The sequence below is a fragment of the Hyla sarda genome, unplaced genomic scaffold (assembly GCF_029499605.1).
Source record: "Hyla sarda isolate aHylSar1 unplaced genomic scaffold, aHylSar1.hap1 scaffold_204, whole genome shotgun sequence".
Lineage (NCBI taxonomy): Eukaryota > Metazoa > Chordata > Amphibia > Anura > Hylidae > Hyla > Hyla sarda.
Window position 1 is genome coordinate 184,379 of NW_026608702.1, and position 27,832 is coordinate 212,210.

The 27,832-nt window shown below is 46.3% G+C and overlaps 12 non-coding genes and 1 pseudogene across 12 annotated transcripts; all 13 read left to right on the forward strand.

The window, feature by feature from the left end:
- The first annotated feature begins 901 nt into the window (after positions 1 to 901).
- LOC130317868 (U2 spliceosomal RNA) lies at positions 902 to 1,092 on the forward strand. Its single transcript, XR_008864876.1, has one exon. It is a non-coding gene; the product is annotated as a U2 spliceosomal RNA (small nuclear RNA).
- A 2,095-nt stretch (positions 1,093 to 3,187) lies between these two features.
- LOC130317869 (U2 spliceosomal RNA) lies at positions 3,188 to 3,378 on the forward strand. The gene has a single exon (XR_008864877.1). It is a non-coding gene; the product is annotated as a U2 spliceosomal RNA (small nuclear RNA).
- A 2,087-nt stretch (positions 3,379 to 5,465) lies between these two features.
- Positions 5,466 to 5,656, forward strand: LOC130317870 (U2 spliceosomal RNA). Its single transcript, XR_008864878.1, has one exon. It is a non-coding gene; the product is annotated as a U2 spliceosomal RNA (small nuclear RNA).
- Positions 5,657 to 7,756: 2,100 nt separating this feature from the next.
- Positions 7,757 to 7,947, forward strand: LOC130317871 (U2 spliceosomal RNA). Its single transcript, XR_008864879.1, has one exon. It is a non-coding gene; the product is annotated as a U2 spliceosomal RNA (small nuclear RNA).
- A 2,106-nt stretch (positions 7,948 to 10,053) lies between these two features.
- LOC130317872 (U2 spliceosomal RNA) lies at positions 10,054 to 10,244 on the forward strand. Its single transcript, XR_008864880.1, has one exon. It is a non-coding gene; the product is annotated as a U2 spliceosomal RNA (small nuclear RNA).
- A 2,094-nt stretch (positions 10,245 to 12,338) lies between these two features.
- Positions 12,339 to 12,529, forward strand: LOC130317873 (U2 spliceosomal RNA). Its single transcript, XR_008864881.1, has one exon. It is a non-coding gene; the product is annotated as a U2 spliceosomal RNA (small nuclear RNA).
- A 2,089-nt stretch (positions 12,530 to 14,618) lies between these two features.
- On the forward strand, positions 14,619 to 14,809 carry LOC130317987 (U2 spliceosomal RNA). The gene has a single exon (XR_008864983.1). It is a non-coding gene; the product is annotated as a U2 spliceosomal RNA (small nuclear RNA).
- A 2,094-nt stretch (positions 14,810 to 16,903) lies between these two features.
- On the forward strand, positions 16,904 to 17,094 carry LOC130317875 (U2 spliceosomal RNA). Its single transcript, XR_008864882.1, has one exon. It is a non-coding gene; the product is annotated as a U2 spliceosomal RNA (small nuclear RNA).
- A 2,086-nt stretch (positions 17,095 to 19,180) lies between these two features.
- LOC130317876 (U2 spliceosomal RNA) lies at positions 19,181 to 19,371 on the forward strand. The gene has a single exon (XR_008864883.1). It is a non-coding gene; the product is annotated as a U2 spliceosomal RNA (small nuclear RNA).
- Positions 19,372 to 21,455: 2,084 nt separating this feature from the next.
- On the forward strand, positions 21,456 to 21,615 carry LOC130318015 (U2 spliceosomal RNA; annotated as a pseudogene).
- Positions 21,616 to 22,308: 693 nt separating this feature from the next.
- On the forward strand, positions 22,309 to 22,494 carry LOC130318009 (U2 spliceosomal RNA). Its single transcript, XR_008864996.1, has one exon. It is a non-coding gene; the product is annotated as a U2 spliceosomal RNA (small nuclear RNA).
- Positions 22,495 to 24,582: 2,088 nt separating this feature from the next.
- LOC130317877 (U2 spliceosomal RNA) lies at positions 24,583 to 24,773 on the forward strand. The gene has a single exon (XR_008864884.1). It is a non-coding gene; the product is annotated as a U2 spliceosomal RNA (small nuclear RNA).
- Positions 24,774 to 26,851: 2,078 nt separating this feature from the next.
- Positions 26,852 to 27,042, forward strand: LOC130317879 (U2 spliceosomal RNA). Its single transcript, XR_008864886.1, has one exon. It is a non-coding gene; the product is annotated as a U2 spliceosomal RNA (small nuclear RNA).
- The last annotated feature ends 790 nt before the right edge of the window (positions 27,043 to 27,832 follow it).

Sequence of the window (27,832 nt, forward strand, 5' to 3'; positions counted from 1 at the left end):
ATATATATATATATATATATATATATATACGCGCACACACACACATATATATAAACGTATTCTCCGTTGAGATATTGCAGCCGCTGCTGTGTCCAGGCCCAGGAGCCTTAGCACTGTGCTGTGATGTCACTCAATACCACTGACATCACTAGGTGTAAACAACATCTCTCCTTTGCTGTGTATGTGACTATGGAGCTGTTTGGTGATGTCGTCTATTATGGCCTTCATAGAAGCAACAGGAGATTGTTGCATCCATCTAGAACCCTCAGAACTACAGTGCTATGATGTCACTCACTTCCACAGGCCTTGCAGAGTGTAAACAACAACAACCCAGCTTTGTTGTGTATGTAACCATAGGGATTGTGATGTCACCTAGAACCTTCACAGCAGCGACAGCTTTATGAGGAGCATCAGCACTGCTCTGCCTGAGCAGAACCATCACCGCCATAGGTTGTCAAATAACCCGGATTTAACCCACACAGGTAAGTCCAATGGGGTGCAGGCATGTCCTCTATGCTTACAGCTTCCCGTGGGTGTTGGTTTGATACCGTTTGGGGACAGCCAAGGAGGCATCTGCAGGCAACAAAGGTAGGTGTGTGCTTGTGTGTGTGTTTCCTATGCAGATCCTAAGCCCAGTGTCACATGCAAGTAGGAGGAGTAAGAAGGGTTCCTGGCAAATCCGGGTTATGGATTGCATTTAAAAAGGCCCCGTGGGAGTGCAATGGGCCCCTGTCTTGCTGCTTAGCAATAATGGTATGGGTTTAGGTTCTGCTGTGTGTACTGGTGGTTGACTGCCCCCCAGCCCAGAGTGTGCATGGAAAATTGTCTGGCAGCCTCCCTGACAGCAAGCAGTGATAGTGCCCATGAAGGGGACCTTGTTGGGCCCGCCCCTTTCACGGTTATCGCTTCTCGGCCTTTTGGCTAAGATCAAGTGTAGTATCTGTTCTTATCAGTTTAATATCTGATACGTCCCCTATCTGGGGACCATATATTAAATGGATTTTTGAGAACGGGGGCCGATTTCGAAGCTTGCTTCCGTCGCCCTATGCATTGACCCGATATGGCAGTATCTTCGGGTACAGTGCACCACCCCCTTACAGGGTTAAAAAGAAAGATTCCTACTTTCATTGCTACCTGCTTGCTGGCTAGCCAGCTAGCCAGCCCTGTGGGCCTTGCTGCTGCTGCTGCTGCTGCTGCTGCTGCAGCCAAAAAACAAAAGGTGGTGCTGCTGCTGCTTCTGCTGCTTCTGCTTGTGTCTGGCCGCTGTTGGAGCGTCCAGGCACAGGACTTCTGCTGCTGCTGACTAAATGGCCTCCTTAATTGGATCATTTGAGTAGCCAGCACACCTGTGCAGGTAGGGCATGACATGATAGGCAGCTGCCTTGATAGCGGGTGGGTGCTGAATGTTCCTAATTGACAAAATAAGATTAATGCTTATGAAGAAATATAAAATCTCATCCCTTCCCCAATATCGCGCCACACCCCTACCCCTTAATTCCCTGGTTGAACTTGATGGACATATGTCTTTTTTCGACCGTACTAACTATGTAACTATGTAACATAACATGGGGGGGTCTCCTGGCTGTTCACACAGGTGTGTCATTGCTGTACATTGACCATGCATTGCTTCTGTGGTATTGCAAAGGCAAAGACAAATGCTTCCAGCCATCCATTGCACTAATGGATTGGTCATCAGCTGGCTGTCTATGTCCCGCATCAATATAGACCAAAGTACAGAGGGTTAGGCTATGCTATAGTGCACCTACCTGATGCATCAGAAGGTGCGAGGCCCTTGCTAAATTCTGTGCACAGACTTTGAGATCTATGCTTTAGACTGTATCTAAACCTGCTCCAACATGGACTGACATTCTGGCCTACTTTCAGCCGATGCGACTTGTCTGTCGCTGAACAGTCGCTTTTTATGTATTCAGCACCTATGTATAATGTTGTAAAAATGCTCTAGAAGCTAAAGTCGCAGAAATGTCACACATATTTGGCCTGCAACTTTCTGTGCGACAAATTCAGACAGGAAAAATCAGTATAAATCCTTAGAAAATTATCCCCCAGTGTCTCCATCTGCTGGCGGTATTGAATAAGCATTGCTGCACTGATGGGGTATGCATTAGACGAAAAAAAAGAAGAAAAAGAAGAATAATACGCCCAGAAAAGAGGCGAAAAGGAGAAAAACGTAAAAAAACGTGAAAAAAAAGTAAGGGGAAGAGAAGGGAAAAAAAGGTGGAAATGGGTTTAAAAGTGATTTCGGCGGAGAAATATATATATATATATATATATATATATATATATATATATATATACGCGCACACACACACATATATATAAACGTATTCTCCGTTGAGATATTGCAGCCGCTGCTGTGTCCAGGCCCAGGAGCCTTAGCACTGTGCTGTGATGTCACTCAATACCACTGACATCACTAGGTGTAAACAACATCTCTCCTTTGCTGTGTATGTGACTATGGAGCTGTTTGGTGATGTCGTCTATTATGGCCTTCATAGAAGCAACAGGAGATTGTTGCATCCATCTAGAACCCTCAGAACTACAGTGCTATGATGTCACTCACTTCCACAGGCCTTGCAGAGTGTAAACAACAACAACCCAGCTTTGTTGTGTATGTAACCATAGGGATTGTGATGTCACCTAGAACCTTCACAGCAGCGACAGCTTTATGAGGAGCATCAGCACTGCTCTGCCTGAGCAGAACCATCACCGCCATAGGTTGTCAAATAACCCGGATTTAACCCACACAGGTAAGTCCAATGGGGTGCAGGCATGTCCTCTATGCTTACAGCTTCCCGTGGGTGTTGGTTTGATACCGTTTGGGGACAGCCAAGGAGGCATCTGCAGGCAACAAAGGTAGGTGTGTGCTTGTGTGTGTGTTTCCTATGCAGATCCTAAGCCCAGTGTCACATGCAAGTAGGAGGAGTAAGAAGGGTTCCTGGCAAATCCGGGTTATGGATTGCATTTAAAAAGGCCCCGTGGGAGTGCAATGGGCCCCTGTCTTGCTGCTTAGCAATAATGGTATGGGTTTAGGTTCTGCTGTGTGTACTGGTGGTTGACTGCCCCCCAGCCCAGAGTGTGCATGGAAAATTGTCTGGCAGCCTCCCTGACAGCAAGCAGTGATAGTGCCCATGAAGGGGACCTTGTTGGGCCCGCCCCTTTCACGGTTATCGCTTCTCGGCCTTTTGGCTAAGATCAAGTGTAGTATCTGTTCTTATCAGTTTAATATCTGATACGTCCCCTATCTGGGGACCATATATTAAATGGATTTTTGAGAACGGGGGCCGATTTCGAAGCTTGCTTCCGTCGCCCTATGCATTGACCCGATATGGCAGTATCTTCGGGTACAGTGCACCACCCCCTTACAGGGTTAAAAAGAAAGATTCCTACTTTCATTGCTACCTGCTTGCTGGCTAGCCAGCTAGCCAGCCCTGTGGGCCTTGCTGCTGCTGCTGCTGCTGCTGCAGCCAAAAAACAAAAGGTGGTGCTGCTGCTGCTTCTGCTGCTTCTGCTTGTGTCTGGCCGCTGTTGGAGCGTCCAGGCACAGGACTTCTGCTGCTGCTGACTAAATGGCCTCCTTAATTGGATCATTTGAGTAGCCAGCACACCTGTGCAGGTAGGGCATGACATGATAGGCAGCTGCCTTGATAGCGGGTGGGTGCTGAATGTTCCTAATTGACAAAATAAGATTAATGCTTATGAAGAAATATAAAATCTCATCCCTTCCCCAATATCGCGCCACACCCCTACCCCTTAATTCCCTGGTTGAACTTGATGGACATATGTCTTTTTTCGACCGTACTAACTATGTAACTATGTAACATAACATGGGGGGGTCTCCTGGCTGTTCACACAGGTGTGTCATTGCTGTACATTGACCATGCATTGCTTCTGTGGTATTGCAAAGGCAAAGACAAATGCTTCCAGCCATCCATTGCACTAATGGATTGGTCATCAGCTGGCTGTCTATGTCCCGCATCAATATAGACCAAAGTACAGAGGGTTAGGCTATGCTATAGTGCACCTACCTGATGCATCAGAAGGTGCGAGGCCCTTGCTAAATTCTGTGCACAGACTTTGAGATCTATGCTTTAGACTGTATCTAAACCTGCTCCAACATGGACTGACATTCTGGCCTACTTTCAGCCGATGCGACTTGTCTGTCGCTGAACAGTCGCTTTTTATGTATTCAGCACCTATGTATAATGTTGTAAAAATGCTCTAGAAGCTAAAGTCGCAGAAATGTCACACATATTTGGCCTGCAACTTTCTGTGCGACAAATTCAGACAGGAAAAATCAGTATAAATCCTTAGAAAATTATCCCCCAGTGTCTCCATCTGCTGGCGGTATTGAATAAGCATTGCTGCACTGATGGGGTATGCATTAGACGAAAAAAAAGAAGAAAAAGAAGAATAATACGCCCAGAAAAGAGGCGAAAAGGAGAAAAACGTAAAAAAACGTGAAAAAAAAGTAAGAGGAAGAGAAGGGAAAAAAAGGTGGAAATGGGTTTAAAAGTGATTTCGGCGGAGAAATATATATATATATATATATATATATATATATATATATATATACGCGCACACACACACATATATATAAACGTATTCTCCGTTGAGATATTGCAGCCGCTGCTGTGTCCAGGCCCAGGAGCCTTAGCACTGTGCTGTGATGTCACTCAATACCACTGACATCACTAGGTGTAAACAACATCTCTCCTTTGCTGTGTATGTGACTATGGAGCTGTTTGGTGATGTCGTCTATTATGGCCTTCATAGAAGCAACAGGAGATTGTTGCATCCATCTAGAACCCTCAGAACTACAGTGCTATGATGTCACTCACTTCCACAGGCCTTGCAGAGTGTAAACAACAACAACCCAGCTTTGTTGTGTATGTAACCATAGGGATTGTGATGTCACCTAGAACCTTCACAGCAGCGACAGCTTTATGAGGAGCATCAGCACTGCTCTGCCTGAGCAGAACCATCACCGCCATAGGTTGTCAAATAACCCGGATTTAACCCACACAGGTAAGTCCAATGGGGTGCAGGCATGTCCTCTATGCTTACAGCTTCCCGTGGGTGTTGGTTTGATACCGTTTGGGGACAGCCAAGGAGGCATCTGCAGGCAACAAAGGTAGGTGTGTGCTTGTGTGTGTGTTTCCTATGCAGATCCTAAGCCCAGTGTCACATGCAAGTAGGAGGAGTAAGAAGGGTTCCTGGCAAATCCGGGTTATGGATTGCATTTAAAAAGGCCCCGTGGGAGTGCAATGGGCCCCTGTCTTGCTGCTTAGCAATAATGGTATGGGTTTAGGTTCTGCTGTGTGTACTGGTGGTTGACTGCCCCCCAGCCCAGAGTGTGCATGGAAAATTGTCTGGCAGCCTCCCTGACAGCAAGCAGTGATAGTGCCCATGAAGGGGACCTTGTTGGGCCCGCCCCTTTCACGGTTATCGCTTCTCGGCCTTTTGGCTAAGATCAAGTGTAGTATCTGTTCTTATCAGTTTAATATCTGATACGTCCCCTATCTGGGGACCATATATTAAATGGATTTTTGAGAACGGGGGCCGATTTCGAAGCTTGCTTCCGTCGCCCTATGCATTGACCCGATATGGCAGTATCTTCGGGTACAGTGCACCACCCCCTTACAGGGTTAAAAAGAAAGATTCCTACTTTCATTGCTACCTGCTTGCTGGCTAGCCAGCTAGCCAGCCCTGTGGGCCTTGCTGCTGCTGCTGCTGCTGCTGCTGCAGCCAAAAAACAAAATGTGGTGCTGCTGCTGCTTCTGCTGCTTCTGCTTGTGTCTGGCCGCTGTTGGAGCGTCCAGGCACAGGACTTCTGCTGCTGCTGACTAAATGGCCTCCTTAATTGGATCATTTGAGTAGCCAGCACACCTGTGCAGGTAGGGCATGACATGATAGGCAGCTGCCTTGATAGCGGGTGGGTGCTGAATGTTCCTAATTGACAAAATAAGATTAATGCTTATGAAGAAATATAAAATCTCATCCCTTCCCCAATATCGCGCCACACCCCTACCCCTTAATTCCCTGGTTGAACTTGATGGACATATGTCTTTTTTCGACCGTACTAACTATGTAACTATGTAACATAACATGGGGGGGTCTCCTGGCTGTTCACACAGGTGTGTCATTGCTGTACATTGACCATGCATTGCTTCTGTGGTATTGCAAAGGCAAAGACAAATGCTTCCAGCCATCCATTGCACTAATGGATTGGTCATCAGCTGGCTGTCTATGTCCCGCATCAATATAGACCAAAGTACAGAGGGTTAGGCTATGCTATTGTGCACCTACCTGATGCATCAGAAGGTGCGAGGCCCTTGCTAAATTCTGTGCACAGACTTTGAGATCTATGCTTTAGACTGTATCTAAACCTGCTCCAACATGGACTGACATTCTGGCCTACTTTCAGCCGATGCGACTTGTCTGTCGCTGAACAGTCGCTTTTTATGTATTCAGCACCTATGTATAATGTTGTAAAAATGCTCTAGAAGCTAAAGTCGCAGAAATGTCACACATATTTGGCCTGCAACTTTCTGTGCGACAAATTCAGACAGGAAAAATCAGTATAAATCCTTAGAAAATTATCCCCCAGTGTCTCCATCTGCTGGCGGTATTGAATAAGCATTGCTGCACTGATGGGGTATGCATTAGACGAAAAAAAAGAAGAAAAAGAAGAATAATACGCCCAGAAAAGAGGCGAAAAGGAGAAAAACGTAAAAAAACGTGAAAAAAAAGTAAGAGGAAGAGAAGGGAAAAAAAGGTGGAAATGGGTTTAAAAGTGATTTCGGCGGAGAAATATATATATATATATATATATATATATATATATATATATATATATATATATACGCGCACACACACACATATATATAAACGTATTCTCCGTTGAGATATTGCAGCCGCTGCTGTGTCCAGGCCCAGGAGCCTTAGCACTGTGCTGTGATGTCACTCAATACCACTGACATCACTAGGTGTAAACAACATCTCTCCTTTGCTGTGTATGTGACTATGGAGCTGTTTGGTGATGTCGTCTATTATGGCCTTCATAGAAGCAACAGGAGATTGTTGCATCCATCTAGAACCCTCAGAACTACAGTGCTATGATGTCACTCACTTCCACAGGCCTTGCAGAGTGTAAACAACAACAACCCAGCTTTGTTGTGTATGTAACCATAGGGATTGTGATGTCACCTAGAACCTTCACAGCAGCGACAGCTTTATGAGGAGCATCAGCACTGCTCTGCCTGAGCAGAACCATCACCGCCATAGGTTGTCAAATAACCCGGATTTAACCCACACAGGTAAGTCCAATGGGGTGCAGGCATGTCCTCTATGCTTACAGCTTCCCGTGGGTGTTGGTTTGATACCGTTTGGGGACAGCCAAGGAGGCATCTGCAGGCAACAAAGGTAGGTGTGTGCTTGTGTGTGTGTTTCCTATGCAGATCCTAAGCCCAGTGTCACATGCAAGTAGGAGGAGTAAGAAGGGTTCCTGGCAAATCCGGGTTATGGATTGCATTTAAAAAGGCCCCGTGGGAGTGCAATGGGCCCCTGTCTTGCTGCTTAGCAATAATGGTATGGGTTTAGGTTCTGCTGTGTGTACTGGTGGTTGACTGCCCCCCAGCCCAGAGTGTGCATGGAAAATTGTCTGGCAGCCTCCCTGACAGCAAGCAGTGATAGTGCCCATGAAGGGGACCTTGTTGGGCCCGCCCCTTTCACGGTTATCGCTTCTCGGCCTTTTGGCTAAGATCAAGTGTAGTATCTGTTCTTATCAGTTTAATATCTGATACGTCCCCTATCTGGGGACCATATATTAAATGGATTTTTGAGAACGGGGGCCGATTTCGAAGCTTGCTTCCGTCGCCCTATGCATTGACCCGATATGGCAGTATCTTCGGGTACAGTGCACCACCCCCTTACAGGGTTAAAAAGAAAGATTCCTACTTTCATTGCTACCTGCTTGCTGGCTAGCCAGCTAGCCAGCCCTGTGGGCCTTGCTGCTGCTGCTGCTGCTGCTGCTGCTGCTGCTGCAGCCAAAAAACAAAAGGTGGTGCTGCTGCTGCTTCTGCTGCTTCTGCTTGTGTCTGGCCGCTGTTGGAGCGTCCAGGCACAGGACTTCTGCTGCTGCTGACTAAATGGCCTCCTTAATTGGATCATTTGAGTAGCCAGCACACCTGTGCAGGTAGGGCATGACATGATAGGCAGCTGCCTTGATAGCGGGTGGGTGCTGAATGTTCCTAATTGACAAAATAAGATTAATGCTTATGAAGAAATATAAAATCTCATCCCTTCCCCAATATCGCGCCACACCCCTACCCCTTAATTCCCTGGTTGAACTTGATGGACATATGTCTTTTTTCGACCGTACTAACTATGTAACTATGTAACATAACATGGGGGGGTCTCCTGGCTGTTCACACAGGTGTGTCATTGCTGTACATTGACCATGCATTGCTTCTGTGGTATTGCAAAGGCAAAGACAAATGCTTCCAGCCATCCATTGCACTAATGGATTGGTCATCAGCTGGCTGTCTATGTCCCGCATCAATATAGACCAAAGTACAGAGGGTTAGGCTATGCTATAGTGCACCTACCTGATGCATCAGAAGGTGCGAGGCCCTTGCTAAATTCTGTGCACAGACTTTGAGATCTATGCTTTAGACTGTATCTAAACCTGCTCCAACATGGACTGACATTCTGGCCTACTTTCAGCCGATGCGACTTGTCTGTCGCTGAACAGTCGCTTTTTATGTATTCAGCACCTATGTATAATGTTGTAAAAATGCTCTAGAAGCTAAAGTCGCAGAAATGTCACACATATTTGGCCTGCAACTTTCTGTGCGACAAATTCAGACAGGAAAAATCAGTATAAATCCTTAGAAAATTATCCCCCAGTGTCTCCATCTGCTGGCGGTATTGAATAAGCATTGCTGCACTGATGGGGTATGCATTAGACGAAAAAAAAGAAGAAAAAGAAGAATAATACGCCCAGAAAAGAGGCGAAAAGGAGAAAAACGTAAAAAAACGTGAAAAAAAAGTAAGAGGAAGAGAAGGGAAAAAAAGGTGGAAATGGGTTTAAAAGTGATTTCGGCGGAGAATATATATATATATATATATATATATATATATATATATATATATATATATACGCGCACACACACACATATATATAAACGTATTCTCCGTTGAGATATTGCAGCCGCTGCTGTGTCCAGGCCCAGGAGCCTTAGCACTGTGCTGTGATGTCACTCAATACCACTGACATCACTAGGTGTAAACAACATCTCTCCTTTGCTGTGTATGTGACTATGGAGCTGTTTGGTGATGTCGTCTATTATGGCCTTCATAGAAGCAACAGGAGATTGTTGCATCCATCTAGAACCCTCAGAACTACAGTGCTATGATGTCACTCACTTCCACAGGCCTTGCAGAGTGTAAACAACAACAACCCAGCTTTGTTGTGTATGTAACCATAGGGATTGTGATGTCACCTAGAACCTTCACAGCAGCGACAGCTTTATGAGGAGCATCAGCACTGCTCTGCCTGAGCAGAACCATCACCGCCATAGGTTGTCAAATAACCCGGATTTAACCCACACAGGTAAGTCCAATGGGGTGCAGGCATGTCCTCTATGCTTACAGCTTCCCGTGGGTGTTGGTTTGATACCGTTTGGGGACAGCCAAGGAGGCATCTGCAGGCAACAAAGGTAGGTGTGTGCTTGTGTGTGTGTTTCCTATGCAGATCCTAAGCCCAGTGTCACATGCAAGTAGGAGGAGTAAGAAGGGTTCCTGGCAAATCCGGGTTATGGATTGCATTTAAAAAGGCCCCGTGGGAGTGCAATGGGCCCCTGTCTTGCTGCTTAGCAATAATGGTATGGGTTTAGGTTCTGCTGTGTGTACTGGTGGTTGACTGCCCCCCAGCCCAGAGTGTGCATGGAAAATTGTCTGGCAGCCTCCCTGACAGCAAGCAGTGATAGTGCCCATGAAGGGGACCTTGTTGGGCCCGCCCCTTTCACGGTTATCGCTTCTCGGCCTTTTGGCTAAGATCAAGTGTAGTATCTGTTCTTATCAGTTTAATATCTGATACGTCCCCTATCTGGGGACCATATATTAAATGGATTTTTGAGAACGGGGGCCGATTTCGAAGCTTGCTTCCGTCGCCCTATGCATTGACCCGATATGGCAGTATCTTCGGGTACAGTGCACCACCCCCTTACAGGGTTAAAAAGAAAGATTCCTACTTTCATTGCTACCTGCTTGCTGGCTAGCCAGCTAGCCAGCCCTGTGGGCCTGCTGCTGCTGCTGCTGCTGCTGCTGCTGCAGCCAAAAAACAAAAGGTGGTGCTGCTGCTGCTTCTGCTGCTTCTGCTTGTGTCTGGCCGCTGTTGGAGCGTCCAGGCACAGGACTTCTGCTGCTGCTGACTAAATGGCCTCCTTAATTGGATCATTTGAGTAGCCAGCACACCTGTGCAGGTAGGGCATGACATGATAGGCAGCTGCCTTGATAGCGGGTGGGTGCTGAATGTTCCTAATTGACAAAATAAGATTAATGCTTATGAAGAAATATAAAATCTCATCCCTTCCCCAATATCGCGCCACACCCCTACCCCTTAATTCCCTGGTTGAACTTGATGGACATATGTCTTTTTTCGACCGTACTAACTATGTAACTATGTAACATAACATGGGGGGGTCTCCTGGCTGTTCACACAGGTGTGTCATTGCTGTACATTGACCATGCATTGCTTCTGTGGTATTGCAAAGGCAAAGACAAATGCTTCCAGCCATCCATTGCACTAATGGATTGGTCATCAGCTGGCTGTCTATGTCCCGCATCAATATAGACCAAAGTACAGAGGGTTAGGCTATGCTATAGTGCACCTACCTGATGCATCAGAAGGTGCGAGGCCCTTGCTAAATTCTGTGCACAGACTTTGAGATCTATGCTTTAGACTGTATCTAAACCTGCTCCAACATGGACTGACATTCTGGCCTACTTTCAGCCGATGCGACTTGTCTGTCGCTGAACAGTCGCTTTTTATGTATTCAGCACCTATGTATAATGTTGTAAAAATGCTCTAGAAGCTAAAGTCGCAGAAATGTCACACATATTTGGCCTGCAACTTTCTGTGCGACAAATTCAGACAGGAAAAATCAGTATAAATCCTTAGAAAATTATCCCCCAGTGTCTCCATCTGCTGGCGGTATTGAATAAGCATTGCTGCACTGATGGGGTATGCATTAGACGAAAAAAAAGAAGAAAAAGAAGAATAATACGCCCAGAAAAGAGGCGAAAAGGAGAAAAACGTAAAAAAACGTGAAAAAAAAGTAAGAGGAAGAGAAGGGAAAAAAAGGTGGAAATGGGTTTAAAAGTGATTTCGGCGGAGATATATATATATATATATATATATATATATATATATATATATATATACGCGCACACACACACATATATATAAACGTATTCTCCGTTGAGATATTGCAGCCGCTGCTGTGTCCAGGCCCAGGAGCCTTAGCACTGTGCTGTGATGTCACTCAATACCACTGACATCACTAGGTGTAAACAACATCTCTCCTTTGCTGTGTATGTGACTATGGAGCTGTTTGGTGATGTCGTCTATTATGGCCTTCATAGAAGCAACAGGAGATTGTTGCATCCATCTAGAACCCTCAGAACTACAGTGCTATGATGTCACTCACTTCCACAGGCCTTGCAGAGTGTAAACAACAACAACCCAGCTTTGTTGTGTATGTAACCATAGGGATTGTGATGTCACCTAGAACCTTCACAGCAGCGACAGCTTTATGAGGAGCATCAGCACTGCTCTGCCTGAGCAGAACCATCACCGCCATAGGTTGTCAAATAACCCGGATTTAACCCACACAGGTAAGTCCAATGGGGTGCAGGCATGTCCTCTATGCTTACAGCTTCCCGTGGGTGTTGGTTTGATACCGTTTGGGGACAGCCAAGGAGGCATCTGCAGGCAACAAAGGTAGGTGTGTGCTTGTGTGTGTGTTTCCTATGCAGATCCTAAGCCCAGTGTCACATGCAAGTAGGAGGAGTAAGAAGGGTTCCTGGCAAATCCGGGTTATGGATTGCATTTAAAAAGGCCCCGTGGGAGTGCAATGGGCCCCTGTCTTGCTGCTTAGCAATAATGGTATGGGTTTAGGTTCTGCTGTGTGTACTGGTGGTTGACTGCCCCCCAGCCCAGAGTGTGCATGGAAAATTGTCTGGCAGCCTCCCTGACAGCAAGCAGTGATAGTGCCCATGAAGGGGACCTTGTTGGGCCCGCCCCTTTCACGGTTATCGCTTCTCGGCCTTTTGGCTAAGATCAAGTGTAGTATCTGTTCTTATCAGTTTAATATCTGATACGTCCCCTATCTGGGGACCATATATTAAATGGATTTTTGAGAACGGGGGCCGATTTCGAAGCTTGCTTCCGTCGCCCTATGCATTGACCCGATATGGCAGTATCTTCGGGTACAGTGCACCACCCCCTTACAGGGTTAAAAAGAAAGATTCCTACTTTCATTGCTACCTGCTTGCTGGCTAGCCAGCTAGCCAGCCCTGTGGGCCTTGCTGCTGCTGCTGCTGCTGCAGCAGCCAAAAAACAAAAGGTGGTGCTGCTGCTGCTTCTGCTGCTTCTGCTTGTGTCTGGCCGCTGTTGGAGCGTCCAGGCACAGGACTTCTGCTGCTGCTGACTAAATGGCCTCCTTAATTGGATCATTTGAGTAGCCAGCACACCTGTGCAGGTAGGGCATGACATGATAGGCAGCTGCCTTGATAGCGGGTGGGTGCTGAATGTTCCTAATTGACAAAATAAGATTAATGCTTATGAAGAAATATAAAATCTCATCCCTTCCCCAATATCGCGCCACACCCCTACCCCTTAATTCCCTGGTTGAACTTGATGGACATATGTCTTTTTTCGACCGTACTAACTATGTAACTATGTAACATAACATGGGGGGGTCTCCTGGCTGTTCACACAGGTGTGTCATTGCTGTACATTGACCATGCATTGCTTCTGTGGTATTGCAAAGGCAAAGACAAATGCTTCCAGCCATCCATTGCACTAATGGATTGGTCATCAGCTGGCTGTCTATGTCCCGCATCAATATAGACCAAAGTACAGAGGGTTAGGCTATGCTATAGTGCACCTACCTGATGCATCAGAAGGTGCGAGGCCCTTGCTAAATTCTGTGCACAGACTTTGAGATCTATGCTTTAGACTGTATCTAAACCTGCTCCAACATGGACTGACATTCTGGCCTACTTTCAGCCGATGCGACTTGTCTGTCGCTGAACAGTCGCTTTTTATGTATTCAGCACCTATGTATAATGTTGTAAAAATGCTCTAGAAGCTAAAGTCGCAGAAATGTCACACATATTTGGCCTGCAACTTTCTGTGCGACAAATTCAGACAGGAAAAATCAGTATAAATCCTTAGAAAATTATCCCCCAGTGTCTCCATCTGCTGGCGGTATTGAATAAGCATTGCTGCACTGATGGGGTATGCATTAGACGAAAAAAAAGAAGAAAAAGAAGAATAATACGCCCAGAAAAGAGGCGAAAAGGAGAAAAACGTAAAAAAACGTGAAAAAAAAGTAAGAGGAAGAGAAGGGAAAAAAAGGTGGAAATGGGTTTAAAAGTGATTTCGGCGGAGAATATATATATATATATATATATATATATATATATATATATATATACGCGCACACACACACATATATATAAACGTATTCTCCGTTGAGATATTGCAGCCGCTGCTGTGTCCAGGCCCAGGAGCCTTAGCACTGTGCTGTGATGTCACTCAATACCACTGACATCACTAGGTGTAAACAACATCTCTCCTTTGCTGTGTATGTGACTATGGAGCTGTTTGGTGATGTCGTCTATTATGGCCTTCATAGAAGCAACAGGAGATTGTTGCATCCATCTAGAACCCTCAGAACTACAGTGCTATGATGTCACTCACTTCCACAGGCCTTGCAGAGTGTAAACAACAACAACCCAGCTTTGTTGTGTATGTAACCATAGGGATTGTGATGTCACCTAGAACCTTCACAGCAGCGACAGCTTTATGAGGAGCATCAGCACTGCTCTGCCTGAGCAGAACCATCACCGCCATAGGTTGTCAAATAACCCGGATTTAACCCACACAGGTAAGTCCAATGGGGTGCAGGCATGTCCTCTATGCTTACAGCTTCCCGTGGGTGTTGGTTTGATACCGTTTGGGGACAGCCAAGGAGGCATCTGCAGGCAACAAAGGTAGGTGTGTGCTTGTGTGTGTGTTTCCTATGCAGATCCTAAGCCCAGTGTCACATGCAAGTAGGAGGAGTAAGAAGGGTTCCTGGCAAATCCGGGTTATGGATTGCATTTAAAAAGGCCCCGTGGGAGTGCAATGGGCCCCTGTCTTGCTGCTTAGCAATAATGGTATGGGTTTAGGTTCTGCTGTGTGTACTGGTGGTTGACTGCCCCCCAGCCCAGAGTGTGCATGGAAAATTGTCTGGCAGCCTCCCTGACAGCAAGCAGTGATAGTGCCCATGAAGGGGACCTTGTTGGGCCCGCCCCTTTCACGGTTATCGGCTTCTCGGCCTTTTGGCTAAGATCAAGTGTAGTATCTGTTCTTATCAGTTTAATATCTGATACGTCCCCTATCTGGGGACCATATATTAAATGGATTTTTGAGAACGGGGGCCGATTTCGAAGCTTGCTTCCGTCGCCCTATGCATTGACCCGATATGGCAGTATCTTCGGGTACAGTGCACCACCCCCTTACAGGGTTAAAAAGAAAGATTCCTACTTTCATTGCTACCTGCTTGCTGGCTAGCCAGCTAGCCAGCCCTGTGGGCCTTGCTGCTGCTGCTGCTGCTGCAGCCAAAAAACAAAAGGTGGTGCTGCTGCTGCTTCTGCTGCTTCTGCTTGTGTCTGGCCGCTGTTGGAGCGTCCAGGCACAGGACTTCTGCTGCTGCTGACTAAATGGCCTCCTTAATTGGATCATTTGAGTAGCCAGCACACCTGTGCAGGTAGGGCATGACATGATAGGCAGCTGCCTTGATAGCAGGTGGGTGCTGAATGTTCCTAATTGACAAAATAAGATTAATGCTTATGAAGAAATATAAAATCTCATCCCTTCCCCAATATCGCGCCACACCCCTACCCCTTAATTCCCTGGTTGAACTTGATGGACATATGTCTTTTTTCGACCGTACTAACTATGTAACTATGTAACATAACATGGGGGGGTCTCCTGGCTGTTCACACAGGTGTGTCATTGCTGTACATTGACCATGCATTGCTTCTGTGGTATTGCAAAGGCAAAGACAAATGCTTCCAGCCATCCATTGCACTAATGGATTGGTCATCAGCTGGCTGTCTATGTCCCGCATCAATATAGACCAAAGTACAGAGGGTTAGGCTATGCTATAGTGCACCTACCTGATGCATCAGAAGGTGCGAGGCCCTTGCTAAATTCTGTGCACAGACTTTGAGATCTATGCTTTAGACTGTATCTAAACCTGCTCCAACATGGACTGACATTCTGGCCTACTTTCAGCCGATGCGACTTGTCTGTCGCTGAACAGTCGCTTTTTATGTATTCAGCACCTATGTATAATGTTGTAAAAATGCTCTAGAAGCTAAAGTCGCAGAAATGTCACACATATTTGGCCTGCAACTTTCTGTGCGACAAATTCAGACAGGAAAAATCAGTATAAATCCTTAGAAAATTATCCCCCAGTGTCTCCATCTGCTGGCGGTATTGAATAAGCATTGCTGCACTGATGGGGTATGCATTAGACGAAAAAAAAGAAGAAAAAGAAGAATAATACGCCCAGAAAAGAGGCGAAAAGGAGAAAAACGTAAAAAAACGTGAAAAAAAAGTAAGAGGAAGAGAAGGGAAAAAAAGGTGGAAATGGGTTTAAAAGTGATTTCGGCGGAGAAATATATATATATATATATATATATATATATATATATATATATATATATATATACGCGCACACACACACATATATATAAACGTATTCTCCGTTGAGATATTGCAGCCGCTGCTGTGTCCAGGCCCAGGAGCCTTAGCACTGTGCTGTGATGTCACTCAATACCACTGACATCACTAGGTGTAAACAACATCTCTCCTTTGCTGTGTATGTGACTATGGAGCTGTTTGGTGATGTCGTCTATTATGGCCTTCATAGAAGCAACAGGAGATTGTTGCATCCATCTAGAACCCTCAGAACTACAGTGCTATGATGTCACTCACTTCCACAGGCCTTGCAGAGTGTAAACAACAACAACCCAGCTTTGTTGTGTATGTAACCATAGGGATTGTGATGTCACCTAGAACCTTCACAGCAGCGACAGCTTTATGAGGAGCATCAGCACTGCTCTGCCTGAGCAGAACCATCACCGCCATAGGTTGTCAAATAACCCGGATTTAACCCACACAGGTAAGTCCAATGGGGTGCAGGCATGTCCTCTATGCTTACAGCTTCCCGTGGGTGTTGGTTTGATACCGTTTGGGGACAGCCAAGGAGGCATCTGCAGGCAACAAAGGTAGGTGTGTGCTTGTGTGTGTGTTTCCTATGCAGATCCTAAGCCCAGTGTCACATGCAAGTAGGAGGAGTAAGAAGGGTTCCTGGCAAATCCGGGTTATGGATTGCATTTAAAAAGGCCCCGTGGGAGTGCAATGGGCCCCTGTCTTGCTGCTTAGCAATAATGGTATGGGTTTAGGTTCTGCTGTGTGTACTGGTGGTTGACTGCCCCCCAGCCCAGAGTGTGCATGGAAAATTGTCTGGCAGCCTCCCTGACAGCAAGCAGTGATAGTGCCCATGAAGGGGACCTTGTTGGGCCCGCCCCTTTCACGGTTATCGCTTCTCGGCCTTTTGGCTAAGATCAAGTGTAGTATCTGTTCTTATCAGTTTAATATCTGATACGTCCCCTATCTGGGGACCATATATTAAATGGATTTTTGAGAACGGGGGCCGATTTCGAAGCTTGCTTCCGTCGCCCTATGCATTGACCCGATATGGCAGTATCTTCGGGTACAGTGCACCACCCCCTTACAGGGTTAAAAAGAAAGATTCCTACTTTCATTGCTACCTGCTTGCTGGCTAGCCAGCTAGCCAGCCCTGTGGGCCTTGCTGCTGCTGCTGCTGCTGCAGCCAAAAAACAAAAGGTGGTGCTGCTGCTGCTTCTGCTGCTTCTGCTTGTGTCTGGCCGCTGTTGGAGCGTCCAGGCACAGGACTTCTGCTGCTGCTGACTAAATGGCCTCCTTAATTGGATCATTTGAGTAGCCAGCACACCTGTGCAGGTAGGGCATGACATGATAGGCAGCTGCCTTGATAGCGGGTGGGTGCTGAATGTTCCTAATTGACAAAATAAGATTAATGCTTATGAAGAAATATAAAATCTCATCCCTTCCCCAATATCGCGCCACACCCCTACCCCTTAATTCCCTGGTTGAACTTGATGGACATATGTCTTTTTTCGACCGTACTAACTATGTAACTATGTAACATAACATGGGGGGGTCTCCTGGCTGTTCACACAGGTGTGTCATTGCTGTACATTGACCATGCATTGCTTCTGTGGTATTGCAAAGGCAAAGACAAATGCTTCCAGCCATCCATTGCACTAATGGATTGGTCATCAGCTGGCTGTCTATGTCCCGCATCAATATAGACCAAAGTACAGAGGGTTAGGCTATGCTATAGTGCACCTACCTGATGCATCAGAAGGTGCGAGGCCCTTGCTAAATTCTGTGCACAGACTTTGAGATCTATGCTTTAGACTGTATCTAAACCTGCTCCAACATGGACTGACATTCTGGCCTACTTTCAGCCGATGCGACTTGTCTGTCGCTGAACAGTCGCTTTTTATGTATTCAGCACCTATGTATAATGTTGTAAAAATGCTCTAGAAGCTAAAGTCGCAGAAATGTCACACATATTTGGCCTGCAACTTTCTGTGCGACAAATTCAGACAGGAAAAATCAGTATAAATCCTTAGAAAATTATCCCCCAGTGTCTCCATCTGCTGGCGGTATTGAATAAGCATTGCTGCACTGATGGGGTATGCATTAGACGAAAAAAAAGAAGAAAAAGAAGAATAATACGCCCAGAAAAGAGGCGAAAAGGAGAAAAACGTAAAAAAACGTGAAAAAAAAGTAAGAGGAAGAGAAGGGAAAAAAAGGTGGAAATGGGTTTAAAAGTGATTTCGGCGGAGAAATATATATATATATATATATATATATATATATATATATATATATACGCGCACACACACACATATATATAAACGTATTCTCCGTTGAGATATTGCAGCCGCTGCTGTGTCCAGGCCCAGGAGCCTTAGCACTGTGCTGTGATGTCACTCAATACCACTGACATCACTAGGTGTAAACAACATCTCTCCTTTGCTGTGTATGTGACTATGGAGCTGTTTGGTGATGTCGTCTATTATGGCCTTCATAGAAGCAACAGGAGATTGTTGCATCCATCTAGAACCCTCAGAACTACAGTGCTATGATGTCACTCACTTCCACAGGCCTTGCAGAGTGTAAACAACAACAACCCAGCTTTGTTGTGTATGTAACCATAGGGATTGTGATGTCACCTAGAACCTTCACAGCAGCGACAGCTTTATGAGGAGCATCAGCACTGCTCTGCCTGAGCAGAACCATCACCGCCATAGGTTGTCAAATAACCCGGATTTAACCCACACAGGTAAGTCCAATGGGGTGCAGGCATGTCCTCTATGCTTACAGCTTCCCGTGGGTGTTGGTTTGATACCGTTTGGGGACAGCCAAGGAGGCATCTGCAGGCAACAAAGGTAGGTGTGTGCTTGTGTGTGTGTTTCCTATGCAGATCCTAAGCCCAGTGTCACATGCAAGTAGGAGGAGTAAGAAGGGTTCCTGGCAAATCCGGGTTATGGATTGCATTTAAAAAGGCCCCGTGGGAGTGCAATGGGCCCCTGTCTTGCTGCTTAGCAATAATGGTATGGGTTTAGGTTCTGCTGTGTGTACTGGTGGTTGACTGCCCCCCAGCCCAGAGTGTGCATGGAAAATTGTCTGGCAGCCTCCCTGACAGCAAGCAGTGATAGTGCCCATGAAGGGGACCTTGTTGGGCCCGCCCCTTTCACGGTTATCGCTTCTCGGCCTTTTGGCTAAGATCAAGTGTAGTATCTGTTCTTATCAGTTTAATATCTGATACGTCCCCTATCTGGGGACCATATATTAAATGGATTTTTGAGAACGGGGGCCGATTTCGAAGCTTGCTTCCGTCGCCCTATGCATTGACCCGATATGGCAGTATCTTCGGGTACAGTGCACCACCCCCTTACAGGGTTAAAAAGAAAGATTCCTACTTTCATTGCTACCTGCTTGCTGGCTAGCCAGCTAGCCAGCCCTGTGGGCCTTGCTGCTGCTGCTGCTGCTGCAGCCAAAAAACAAAAGGTGGTGCTGCTGCTGCTTCTGCTGCTTCTGCTTGTGTCTGGCCGCTATTGGAGCATCCAGGCACAGGACTTCTGCTGCTGCTGACTAAATGGCCTCCTTAATTGGATCATTTGAGTAGCCAGCACACCTGTGCAGGTAGGGCATGACATGATAGGCAGCTGCCTTGATAGCGGGTGGGTGCTGAATGTTCCTAATTGACAAAATAAGATTAATGCTTATGAAGAAATATAAAATCTCATCCCTTCCCCAATATCGCGCCACACCCCTACCCCTTAATTCCCTGGTTGAACTTGATGGACATATGTCTTTTTTCGACCGTACTAACTATGTAACTATGTAACATAACATGGGGGGGTCTCCTGGCTGTTCACACAGGTGTGTCATTGCTGTACATTGACCATGCATTGCTTCTGTGGTATTGCAAAGGCAAAGACAAATGCTTCCAGCCATCCATTGCACTAATGGATTGGTCATCAGCTGGCTGTCTATGTCCCGCATCAATATAGACCAAAGTACAGAGGGTTAGGCTATGCTATAGTGCACCTACCTGATGCATCAGAAGGTGCGAGGCCCTTGCTAAATTCTGTGCACAGACTTTGAGATCTATGCTTTAGACTGTATCTAAACCTGCTCCAACATGGACTGACATTCTGGCCTACTTTCAGCCGATGCGACTTGTCTGTCGCTGAACAGTCGCTTTTTATGTATTCAGCACCTATGTATAATGTTGTAAAAATGCTCTAGAAGCTAAAGTCGCAGAAATGTCACACATATTTGGCCTGCAACTTTCTGTGCGACAAATTCAGACAGGAAAAATCAGTATAAATCCTTAGAAAATTATCCCCCAGTGTCTCCATCTGCTGGCGGTATTGAATAAGCATTGCTGCACTGATGGGGTATGCATTAGACGAAAAAAAAGAAGAAAAAGAAGAATAATACGCCCAGAAAAGAGGCGAAAAGGAGAAAAACGTAAAAAAACGTGAAAAAAAAGTAAGAGGAAGAGAAGGGAAAAAAAGGTGGAAATGGGTTTAAAAGTGATTTCGGCGGAGAAATATATATATATATATATATATATATATATATATATATATATACGCGCACACACACACATATATATAAACGTATTCTCCGTTGAGATATTGCAGCCGCTGCTGTGTCCAGGCCCAGGAGCCTTAGCACTGTGCTGTGATGTCACTCAATACCACTGACATCACTAGGTGTAAACAACATCTCTCCTTTGCTGTGTATGTGACTATGGAGCTGTTTGGTGATGTCGTCTATTATGGCCTTCATAGAAGCAACAGGAGATTGTTGCATCCATCTAGAACCCTCAGAACTACAGTGCTATGATGTCACTCACTTCCACAGGCCTTGCAGAGTGTAAACAACAACAACCCCGCTTTGTTGTGTATGTAACCATAGGGATTGTGATGTCACCTAGAACCTTCACAGCAGCGACAGCTTTATGAGGAGCATCAGCACTGCTCTGCCTGAGCAGAACCATCACCGCCATAGGTTGTCAAATAACCCGGATTTAACCCACACAGGTAAGTCCAATGGGGTGCAGGCATGTCCTCTATGCTTACAGCTTCCCGTGGGTGTTGGTTTGATACCGTTTGGGGACAGCCAAGGAGGCATCTGCAGGCAACAAAGGTAGGTGTGTGCTTGTGTGTGTGTTTCCTATGCAGATCCTAAGCCCAGTGTCACATGCAAGTAGGAGGAGTAAGAAGGGTTCCTGGCAAATCCGGGTTATGGATTGCATTTAAAAAGGCCCCGTGGGAGTGCAATGGGCCCCTGTCTTGCTGCTTAGCAATAATGGTATGGGTTTAGGTTCTGCTGTGTGTACTGGTGGTTGACTGCCCCCCAGCCCAGAGTGTGCATGGAAAATTGTCTGGCAGCCTCCCTGACAGCAAGCAGTGATAGTGCCCATGAAGGGGACCTTGTTGGGCCCGCCCCTTTCACGGTTATCGCTTCTCGGCCTTTTGGCTAAGATCAAGTGTAGTATCTGTTCTTATCAGTTTTCATGCTGGTGGGGATGGGTGCTGCATGGAGGATGCAGGTGTACCAGGGCTTTCCGGGGCTGGTTCTGAGGAATCAGCTCGACGGCTGCCCCGATGTGACCTGTTCCCTCCGGGTCTCGCCATGAGGCTGAGAGGGTCTAGAGCCGAGGTACTTTTGTGCCTCGGGGAGTGGTGACCCCGAGGTGCCGAAACTCACTGGGAGAATAGACTCACTGAGTTGAAGCACGGGCACCATAATCTCTTCACCTTGTGGCACTCACCTCTTGATTCCCGGCCTTCTGGCTAGGATCAGAGAAATTTTTATTGATCCGGCCGGATGTCCGGGCAGTATATCTGCACACATTCACTTATTTATTTCTTTTTTGTCTCACTGTGTCACCTTTTGCGTGTTGTGTGTTCACAGGATTGGTCAGGATGCGGTAGCCCTTCTGGGTGTCCCTCCTGGCGGTCTAGGGGAGGTGTGTGTGGCCATTAGGTTCCGCACCTCCCTGCAAACACCCCGGGTACTCCTGCTTTGGCAGGGTACCTACCGTAATCGGCTCTGCGGGCAGATACCTTGGCTAACGCCAAGGGGGATGCCGGGAGCATTTGTGGTCCCCTAGTAGCTTCGGCGAAAAGGGACATCGAACCTGGAACCTCGCAGGTACCATTTGGTCCGGAGGCGAAGGGTAAGGTTTGTTGGGGGGCCTCTCTCCTATTGGAGAAGGGCTTGCGATAGACCGCATCCTTTGTGCACGTTTTTTTAGTGTAACACGTTTGCACTTTTTCTTGCACTTTGGGTGAATCGAAAGCACGTTCCTCGGCTTTAGATAAAAAAAAAAAAAAAAAAAATCTGTTCTTATCAGTTTAATATCTGATACGTCCCCTATCTGGGGACCATATATTAAATGGATTTTTGAGAACGGGGGCCGATTTCGAAGCTTGCTTCCGTCGCCCTATGCATTGACCCGATATGGCAGTATCTTCGGGTACAGTGCACCACCCCCTTACAGGGTTAAAAAGAAAGATTCCTACTTTCATTGCTACCTGCTTGCTGGCTAGCCAGCTAGCCAGCCCTGTGGGCCTTGCTGCTGCTGCTGCTGCTGCAGCCAAAAAACAAAAGGTGGTGCTGCTGCTGCTTCTGCTGCTTCTGCTTGTGTCTGGCCGCTGTTGGAGCGTCCAGGCACAGGACTTCTGCTGCTGCTGACTAAATGGCCTCCTTAATTGGATCATTTGAGTAGCCAGCACACCTGTGCAGGTAGGGCATGACATGATAGGCAGCTGCCTTGATAGCGGGTGGGTGCTGAATGTTCCTAATTGACAAAATAAGATTAATGCTTATGAAGAAATATAAAATCTCATCCCTTCCCCAATATCGCGCCACACCCCTACCCCTTAATTCCCTGGTTGAACTTGATGGACATATGTCTTTTTTCGACCGTACTAACTATGTAACTATGTAACATAACATGGGGGGGTCTCCTGGCTGTTCACACAGGTGTGTCATTGCTGTACATTGACCATGCATTGCTTCTGTGGTATTGCAAAGGCAAAGACAAATGCTTCCAGCCATCCATTGCACTAATGGATTGGTCATCAGCTGGCTGTCTATGTCCCGCATCAATATAGACCAAAGTACAGAGGGTTAGGCTATGCTATAGTGCACCTACCTGATGCATCAGAAGGTGCGAGGCCCTTGCTAAATTCTGTGCACAGACTTTGAGATCTATGCTTTAGACTGTATCTAAACCTGCTCCAACATGGACTGACATTCTGGCCTACTTTCAGCCGATGCGACTTGTCTGTCGCTGAACAGTCGCTTTTTATGTATTCAGCACCTATGTATAATGTTGTAAAAATGCTCTAGAAGCTAAAGTCGCAGAAATGTCACACATATTTGGCCTGCAACTTTCTGTGCGACAAATTCAGACAGGAAAAATCAGTATAAATCCTTAGAAAATTATCCCCCAGTGTCTCCATCTGCTGGCGGTATTGAATAAGCATTGCTGCACTGATGGGGTATGCATTAGACGAAAAAAAAGAAGAAAAAGAAGAATAATACGCCCAGAAAAGAGGCGAAAAGGAGAAAAACGTAAAAAAACGTGAAAAAAAAGTAAGAGGAAGAGAAGGGAAAAAAAGGTGGAAATGGGTTTAAAAGTGATTTCGGCGGAGAAATATATATATATATATATATATATATATATATATATATATATATATACGCGCACACACACACATATATATAAACGTATTCTCCGTTGAGATATTGCAGCCGCTGCTGTGTCCAGGCCCAGGAGCCTTAGCACTGTGCTGTGATGTCACTCAATACCACTGACATCACTAGGTGTAAACAACATCTCTCCTTTGCTGTGTATGTGACTATGGAGCTGTTTGGTGATGTCGTCTATTATGGCCTTCATAGAAGCAACAGGAGATTGTTGCATCCATCTAGAACCCTCAGAACTACAGTGCTATGATGTCACTCACTTCCACAGGCCTTGCAGAGTGTAAACAACAACAACCCAGCTTTGTTGTGTATGTAACCATAGGGATTGTGATGTCACCTAGAACCTTCACAGCAGCGACAGCTTTATGAGGAGCATCAGCACTGCTCTGCCTGAGCAGAACCATCACCGCCATAGGTTGTCAAATAACCCGGATTTAACCCACACAGGTAAGTCCAATGGGGTGCAGGCATGTCCTCTATGCTTACAGCTTCCCGTGGGTGTTGGTTTGATACCGTTTGGGGACAGCCAAGGAGGCATCTGCAGGCAACAAAGGTAGGTGTGTGCTTGTGTGTGTGTTTCCTATGCAGATCCTAAGCCCAGTGTCACATGCAAGTAGGAGGAGTAAGAAGGGTTCCTGGCAAATCCGGGTTATGGATTGCATTTAAAAAGGCCCCGTGGGAGTGCAATGGGCCCCTGTCTTGCTGCTTAGCAATAATGGTATGGGTTTAGGTTCTGCTGTGTGTACTGGTGGTTGACTGCCCCCCAGCCCAGAGTGTGCATGGAAAATTGTCTGGCAGCCTCCCTGACAGCAAGCAGTGATAGTGCCCATGAAGGGGACCTTGTTGGGCCCGCCCCTTTCACGGTTATCGCTTCTCGGCCTTTTGGCTAAGATCAAGTGTAGTATCTGTTCTTATCAGTTTAATATCTGATACGTCCCCTATCTGGGGACCATATATTAAATGGATTTTTGAGAACGGGGGCCGATTTCGAAGCTTGCTTCCGTCGCCCTATGCATTGACCCGATATGGCAGTATCTTCGGGTACAGTGCACCACCCCCTTACAGGGTTAAAAAGAAAGATTCCTACTTTCATTGCTACCTGCTTGCTGGCTAGCCAGCTAGCCAGCCCTGTGGGCCTTGCTGCTGCTGCTGCTGCTGCAGCCAAAAAACAAAAGGTGGTGCTGCTTCTGCTGCTTCTGCTTGTGTCTGGCCGCTGTTGGAGCGTCCAGGCACAGGACTTCTGCTGCTGCTGACTAAATGGCCTCCTTAATTGGATCATTTGAGTAGCCAGCACACCTGTGCAGGTAGGGCATGACATGATAGGCAGCTGCCTTGATAGCGGGTGGGTGCTGAATGTTCCTAATTGACAAAATAAGATTAATGCTTATGAAGAAATATAAAATCTCATCCCTTCCCCAATATCGCGCCACACCCCTACCCCTTAATTCCCTGGTTGAACTTGATGGACATATGTCTTTTTTCGACCGTACTAACTATGTAACTATGTAACATAACATGGGGGGGTCTCCTGGCTGTTCACACAGGTGTGTCATTGCTGTACATTGACCATGCATTGCTTCTGTGGTATTACAAAGGCAAAGACAAATGCTTCCAGCCATCCATTGCACTAATGGATTGGTCATCAGCTGGCTGTCTATGTCCCGCATCAATATAGACCAAAGTACAGAGGGTTAGGCTATGCTATAGTGCACCTACCTGATGCATCAGAAGGTGCGAGGCCCTTGCTAAATTCTGTGCACAGACTTTGAGATCTATGCTTTAGACTGTATCTAAACCTGCTCCAACATGGACTGACATTCTGGCCTACTTTCAGCCGATGCGACTTGTCTGTCGCTGAACAGTCGCTTTTTATGTATTCAGCACCTATGTATAATGTTGTAAAAATGCTCTAGAAGCTAAAGTCGCAGAAATGTCACACATATTTGGCCTGCAACTTTCTGTGCGACAAATTCAGACAGGAAAAATCAGTATAAATCCTTAGAAAATTATCCCCCAGTGTCTCCATCTGCTGGCGGTATTGAATAAGCATTGCTGCACTGATGGGGTATGCATTAGATGAAAAAAAAGAAGAAAAAGAAGAATAATACGCCCAGAAAAGAGGCGAAAAGGAGAAAAACGTAAAAAAACGTGAAAAAAAAGTAAGAGGAAGAGAAGGGAAAAAAAGGTGGAAATGGGTTTAAAAGTGATTTCGGCGGAGAAATATATATATATATATATATATATATATATATATATATATATACGCGCACACACACACATATATATAAACGTATTCTCCGTTGAGATATTGCAGCCGCTGCTGTGTCCAGGCCCAGGAGCCTTAGCACTGTGCTGTGATGTCACTCAATACCACTGACATCACTAGGTGTAAACAACATCTCTCCTTTGCTGTGTATGTGACTATGGAGCTGTTTGGTGATGTCGTCTATTACGGCCTTCATAGAAGCAACAGGAGATTGTTGCATCCATCTAGAACCCTCAGAACTACAGTGCTATGATGTCACTCACTTCCACAGGCCTTGCAGAGTGTAAACAACAACAACCCAGCTTTGTTGTGTATGTAACCATAGGGATTGTGATGTCACCTAGAACCTTCACAGCAGCGACAGCTTTATGAGGAGCATCAGCACTGCTCTGCCTGAGCAGAACCATCACCGCCATAGGTTGTCAAATAACCCGGATTTAACCCACACAGGTAAGTCCAATGGGGTGCAGGCATGTCCTCTATGCTTACAGCTTCCCGTGGGTGTTGGTTTGATACCGTTTGGGGACAGCCAAGGAGGCATCTGCAGGCAACAAAGGTAGGTGTGTGCTTGTGTGTGTGTTTCCTATGCAGATCCTAAGCCCAGTGTCACATGCAAGTAGGAGGAGTAAGAAGGGTTCCTGGCAAATCCGGGTTATGGATTGCATTTAAAAAGGCCCCGTGGGAGTGCAATGGGCCCCTGTCTTGCTGCTTAGCAATAATGGTATGGGTTTAGGTTCTGCTGTGTGTACTGGTGGTTGACTGCCCCCCAGCCCAGAGTGTGCATGGAAAATTGTCTGGCAGCCTCCCTGACAGCAAGCAGTGATAGTGCCCATGAAGGGGACCTTGTTGGGCCCGCCCCTTTCACGGTTATCGCTTCTCGGCCTTTTGGCTAAGATCAAGTGTAGTATCTGTTCTTATCAGTTTAATATCTGATACGTCCCCTATCTGGGGACCATATATTAAATGGATTTTTGAGAACGGGGGCCGATTTCGAAGCTTGCTTCCGTCGCCCTATGCATTGACCCGATATGGCAGTATCTTCGGGTACAGTGCACCACCCCCTTACAGGGTTAAAAAGAAAGATTCCTACTTTCATTGCTACCTGCTTGCTGGCTAGCCAGCTAGCCAGCCCTGTGGGCCTTGCTGCTGCTGCTGCTGCTGCAGCCAAAAAACAAAAGGTGGTGCTGCTGCTGCTTCTGCTGCTTCTGCTTGTGTCTGGCCGCTGTTGGAGCGTCCAGGCACAGGACTTCTGCTGCTGCTGACTAAATGGCCTCCTTAATTGGATCATTTGAGTAGCCAGCACACCTGTGCAGGTAGGGCATGACATGATAGGCAGCTGCCTTGATAGCGGGTGGGTGCTGAATGTTCCTAATTGACAAAATAAGATTAATGCTTATGAAGAAATATAAAATCTCATCCCTTCCCCAATATCGCGCCACACCCCTACCCCTTAATTCCCTGGTTGAACTTGATGGACATATGTCTTTTTTCGACCGTACTAACTATGTAACTATGTAACATAACATGGGGGGGTCTCCTGGCTGTTCACACAGGTGTGTCATTGCTGTACATTGACCATGCATTGCTTCTGTGGTATTGCAAAGGCAAAGACAAATGCTTCCAGCCATCCATTGCACTAATGGATTGGTCATCAGCTGGCTGTCTATGTCCCGCATCAATATAGACCAAAGTACAGAGGGTTAGGCTATGCTATAGTGCACCTACCTGATGCATCAGAAGGTGCGAGGCCCTTGCTAAATTCTGTGCACAGACTTTGAGATCTATGCTTTAGACTGTATCTAAACCTGCTCCAACATGGACTGACATTCTGGCCTACTTTCAGCCGATGC